We start from the raw sequence: 6000 nt of genomic DNA on the forward strand, positions 1-6000 counted from the left end.
AGTTGCACGGGTACAAGAAACCTCCTTTATGGTAGTTACTAATCCTCTCTCCTCATAAATCATACCACTAACCCTTCGGTTCCTTCTCACTACCATTATTACGTCTCTTCCTTCAAAACCAGGGTTAAAATCAAAATAAGGAAGAAGGTTCTTCATCAAAAACCTCCTCGTGAAAGGCTTCTCAAACTTCCTGGATCCTCTAAGCCTCCCACACGTTCACGAGACCAGACATTCACTCCATCACCTTCTCCAACTACTTCTCCTCCTCGAACTAACCCTATGGCGTGGACCAAGACCACACCTAAATATCCTTCCTCTGCCAAACCGATGCCACCACCAAAAGAGCCTCCTTCAAAACCTAGCTCTTCGAAACCCAGCTCATCCAAAAGCAAATGCCCTGCTGCTGAAGAACCAGTCCCTGAGTCAACTCAGCCTAAGCCAAGGTCTGTTCCCACTCGTCCTCAGAGAGGTAAACCATGTATCCCTCTTAAATCTATTAGGGAGCCAGACTTTGATCCTTTTGCACACAAATCACACTTCATTACTTTCCACTCCAATTACAACCCTCACACATTTAAGTCTACCATGAATAATGATTTTTTTTGAAGGAGTTATTAAGTACCGTACCTTGTGTCCCACTTTTCTTGCTGATTTAACCAATCTGAAAAAGAAAGGTTTTTCCTTTGTTGAAAATTTGGAATTTCTGGACTTGAATCGTCTTTTTAACATAAAAAAGCCAGTGTACCCACTTTTGGTCAAAGAATTTTATGCTAATATGACTTATCATGAGGGCAGTGTTCATTCTTATGTTAAGGACCGAGACATTGTGTTAAACAATGAAACAATTAGTAATTTATTGAAATACACTGATGTTGGGGCTTGTGCATATACTTCGGGTAAGTGGGATGAAGGAGTTTGTATTTCGTTCAATGATGCTCTAGCTCATATTTGTGAACGTGTTTCTTTGATTGATGGCATCACCCCTACTCATAGAGCCCTAGGTTACAAGCGTGCTCAGTTGCACCGTATAGTAAATTATGTCATCCTTCCTCAGAGTGGTTCATATCAAAGGGTATCTTACACTGACACTCTTGTTTTGTATTCTCTTCTCACAAAAACAGAAATCTCTTTTGCTTATTTAATGGTTAGAAATATGTTTGATTTTGTTAGAAGTGAGAACATAAAGTCCTTCCTTATGGCATGTTCTTAACTTGTATCTTTAAACATTTTGGTATTGATTTGTCTAATGAGTCATATGAGAATATCCACTCTTATATAAAGGGAGGTGGTTTAGTGAAACAACAGAAAAAAGGACCCACTCGCTCTGAAAGGGTGGTTCTAGATGATGATGATGATGAATCCGTTCCTGAGGATTCTCCCCCACCTTCCACCAAGGGAACCTCAGTCTCAACTGGATAAAAATTTGCTCTATTTGAGGTAGTTAAGGACGTGAATCAAGAATTTGTCTCCCAGTCAAACCATATGATTGCTATGAGCAAAGAACATCGGAAGCAAGCAAGCAAGCATGAGAACTTTCTCAGAAAATCGAGAGATAGAGTGGCTGTTTTCATGAAGTTCATTGATAATCTCCAACAGGATGAAGATGCTGCCACTGATGCTGATAAAGAAGCTGATTCTGAGGAGGATGGTTCGGATGCCTGAAATTGTCTCATGTTGCTGCTGCCTTGTGTTCACTTTTACCTCATGAAAACTGTTGTCTTTTACTTTTGAACTACTCTATGTTTTATTCTGTATGACTGTAATACTTTTAACAACTATTGCACTTAGTTTTAATTACCTAATTATTTTGGACTTTGCATTAACACTTTTGTGCAGGTTTTAAGGTGCAGTTTTATCTTGGTATTAAGTGCTTTTCCACCCTTGATGACAAAAGGGGGAGTAGTAGTAGTATATAATATGAATTTATCTTTATAAATCTGGTTATTATGCTGCTGCTGTGGTCATTTTTTGTGAATTAAATATGATATTTGCTGCTATCATGTATATATGCTACTGTGATAATTTTTTTGTTTTGTGAATTGATCTTGAAAGTTTGATGCTGCAGTGATTAGACTGTGCTCATCTAGTTTGTCTTTACCTTACAAGTTTGGTTGCTTTGTCATGTCTTTGTTCGTTACAATTTTTGAAATGGATATTTGTTAAAAGTGTTAATATGATCTGTTCAGTATTGGGCTGGATTTTTGTTGACAGTTGTGTGAAAATCCCTTAGTCAAGTTGAATTGTGTGCTGTACTTTATTGTGTTCTCCATAAAAATGTATGAACAGGAAAGAAGAGAAAAAATCTAGGGGGAGCAACTCTTGAAAAGGAAAGGGAGAGCAGCACAAAAGCAAGTAACATCATTCAAAGGGAAGTTCCTTAACTTTATTCAAATTCAATTCCTTTTGGAGATGCTTTGTTGCTTCTAAACCTCTGCTTTCCTATTGTCTTCATCCAATCATGCGTGCTCCCTTCCACGGCAAGCTGTATGTCGGTGGATCACCGTTGTCAATAGCTACCATCTGTCCTCTCAGTAAAAATGGTTCAGGTACGGTTTCTGTACGGCTAATCAACTGTCGGATCTCTTGTCTCGGATGAAAAATATCAGGCACAGCTACCGCACGGCTAATCATCTGTCGGTTCTCACTTGTGTCGAAATAGGATCTCTCTATCCTTTTTCACACTGTCACTGCACCCAACATTCGTGAGTTTGAAGCTCGTCACAGTCTTCCCGTCCCAGATCCTACTCAAAATACCACAGACAAGGTTTAGACTTTCCGGATCTCAGGAATGCTGCCAATTGGTTCTAGCCTCTACCACGAAAGTTCTAATCTCACGGATTCGAATGCTCTGTTCTCAGGAGAGGCAAGTCAAATCCGTAGATCAGAAACCCAAGAGACTATACTCTGGCTGTCATCCAATGACTATGTTGAACATCATGTAGACCGCTTGTGGTTGTCAAGCACGCGGATCTTGGCTAAGCGAGTAACGAAGATAGTGGGTGATTGTCACGGGTCACCCCTTTATTCTGACTTAACTGAATTAAGTACGAGAGTATATCTTGAAGAAGAAGTAAGCGTGAATTGAAAGAGAAACAATAGTACTTGCATTAATTCATGAAGAACAGCAGAGCTCCGCACCTTAATCTATGAGGTGTAGAAACTCCACCGTAGAAAATACATAAGAGAAAAATGTCTTGGAATGGCCGTGTGGCCAACCTCCAAATGTGAAAAATGGCATAAGATGATAAAGGTCCGAATACAATAGGAAAGACTAGTATTTATACTAAACTAGTTACTAAGGATTACAGAAATTGAGTAACTAAGTGCAGATAGTGCAGAAATCCACTTCCAGGGCCCACTTGGTGTGTGCTTGGGCTAAGCATTGAGCTTTACACGTGCATAGGCCTTTTCTAAAGTTAAACTCCAGCAATGATGCTAGTTTGGGTGTTTAACTCCAGTTTTGGTGCCAGTTCCGGCGTTTTATGCCAGAAAAGGGTCTCTGGCTGGCGTTGAACGCCAGTTTGGGCCATCAAATCTCAGACAAAGTATGAACTGTTATACATTGCTGGAAAGTCCAAGATGTTAGCTTTCCATCCCAATTAAGAATGCACCAATTGGACTTCTGTAGCTCCAGAAAAACGCATTTGAGTGCAGGGAGGTCAAAATCCAACAGCATCTGCAGTCCTTTCTTAGCCTCTGAATCAGATTTTTGCTCAGGTCCCTCAATTTCAGCCAGAAAATATTTGAAATTACTGAAAAACACACAAACTCATAGTAAAGTCCAGAAATGTGTTTTTCACATAAAAACAAATAAAAATATAATAAAAGTAACTAAAATATACTAAAAACTGTGTAAAAACAATGCTAAAAAGCGTATAATTATCTGCTCATCACAACACCAAACTTAAATTGTTGCTTGTCCCCAAGCAACTAAAAACAAAATAGAATAAAAAGAAGAGAAAATACAATAAATTTCAAAATATGAATGAAGCTTTGTTCCAATTAGATGAGCGGGACTAGTAGCTTTTTTGCTTCTAAACAGTTTTGGCATCTCACTTTATCCTTTGAAGTTCAGAATGATTGGCATCCATAGGAACTTAGAATTCAAATAGTGTTATTGATTCTCCTAGTTTAGTATGTTGATTCTTGAACACAACTACTTTATGAGTCTTGGCCGTGACCCTTAGCATTTTGTTTTCCAGTATTACCACCGGATACATAAATGCCACAGATACATAACTGGGTGAACCTTTTCAGATTGTGACTCAGCTTTGCTAGAGTCCCCAGTTAGAGGTGCCTAGAGTTCTTAAGCACACTCTTTTTGCTTTGGATCACGACTTTTACCACTCAGTCTCAAGCTTTTCACTTGGACCTTCATGACACAAGCACATGGTTAGGGATAGCTTGATTTAGCCGCTTAGGCCAGGATTTTATTCCTTTTGGCCCTCCTATCCATTAATACTCAAAGCCTTGGATCCTTTTTACCCTTGCCTTTTTGTTTAAAGGATTATTGGCTTTTTGCTCTTGCCTTTTGGTTTAAAGAGCTATTGGCTTTTTCTGCTTGCTTTTTCTTTTTCTTTCTTTTTCTTTATTTTTTGCTATTTTTTTCGCAAGCTTTATGTTTTTCACTGCTTTTTTTATTATTCAAGAATCAATTTTATGATTTTTCAGATTATCAATAACATTTCTCTTTTTTCATTATTCTTTCAAGAGCCAACAATTTTAACATTCATAAACTTCACTATAAAAAATATGCACTGTTCAAGCATTCATTCAGAAAACAAAACGTATTGCCACCACATCAAAATAATTAAACTATTTTCAAGATAGAATTCGAAATTCATGTACTTCTTTTTCTTTTTCAGAAAACATTTTTCATTTAAGAAAGGTGAAAGATTCATGGAACATTCATAGCTTTAAGACATAGACACTAAACACTAATGATCATGTAATGAAGACACAAACATAGTCAAAACATAAAGCATAAAAACCGAAAACAGAAAAGAAAATAAACAAGGAGATTAAAGAACGGGTCCACCTTAGTGACAGAGGCTTCTTCTTCCTCTTGAAGAACTAATGGAGTTCTTGAGCTCCTCTATGTCTCTTCCTTGCCTCTGTTGCTCCTATCTCATGGCCTTTTGGTCCTCTCTGATTTCATGGAGGATGATGAAGTGCTCTTGGTGCTCCACTCTTAGTTGCTCCATGTTGGAACTCAATTCTCATAAAGAGGTATTGAGTTGCTCCCAATAGTTGTGTGGAGGAAAATGCATCCCTTGAGGCATCTCAGGGATTTCTTGATGAGGGACTTCCTCATGCTCTTGTTGAGGTCCATGAGTGAGCTCTCTTGTTTACTCCATCCTCTTTCTAGTGATGGGCTTTTGAGATGAATCTCTCCATCTCCCATGACTAGGAGTTGGAAGCAACTGCCTTCCCTTTCCCCTTTCTAGAGGTTTTCCAGCCTTAGGTGCCATTAATGGTTATAGAAAAACAAAAAACAGAGCTTTTTTCCACACCAAACTTAAAAGGTTTGCTCGTCCTCGAGCAAAAGAAGAAAGAAAGGAGTGGAGGAAGAAGAGATGAAGGAGATGGAGGTGTGTGAATGGTTTGGCCAAGGGGGGTTTTAGGTGGTTATGATGTGTGAAAAAGAAGGAGTGATAAGGGGCTTATATAGGAGTGGAGTGGAGAGGGAATTCTTATAATAGGGGTTGGGTTTGAGAGGGAGATGTTTTGAATTTGAATGGGTGGGGTAGGTGGGTTGTATGATAGTTTTGGAGGAGAAATGTAGGTGATTGGTGGAGGTTATTTTGGGGAAGAGTGTTAGGAAAGGTGTGAAAAGGAGAGAAAAAGAGTTGGGGTAGGTAGGGATCCTATGGGGTCCACAGATCCTGAGGTGTCAACGAATTCTAGTCCCTGCACCTTTTTGGCATTTAAACGCACCTGGATAGCCCTTTCTGGCATTTAAACGCTAGTCTACTGCCTTTCCTGGCGTTAAACGCCAGG

The sequence above is a fragment of the Arachis hypogaea genome, chromosome 14 (genome assembly GCF_003086295.3).
Source record: "Arachis hypogaea cultivar Tifrunner chromosome 14, arahy.Tifrunner.gnm2.J5K5, whole genome shotgun sequence".
In the NCBI taxonomy this organism is placed as follows: Eukaryota; Viridiplantae; Streptophyta; class Magnoliopsida; order Fabales; family Fabaceae; genus Arachis; species Arachis hypogaea.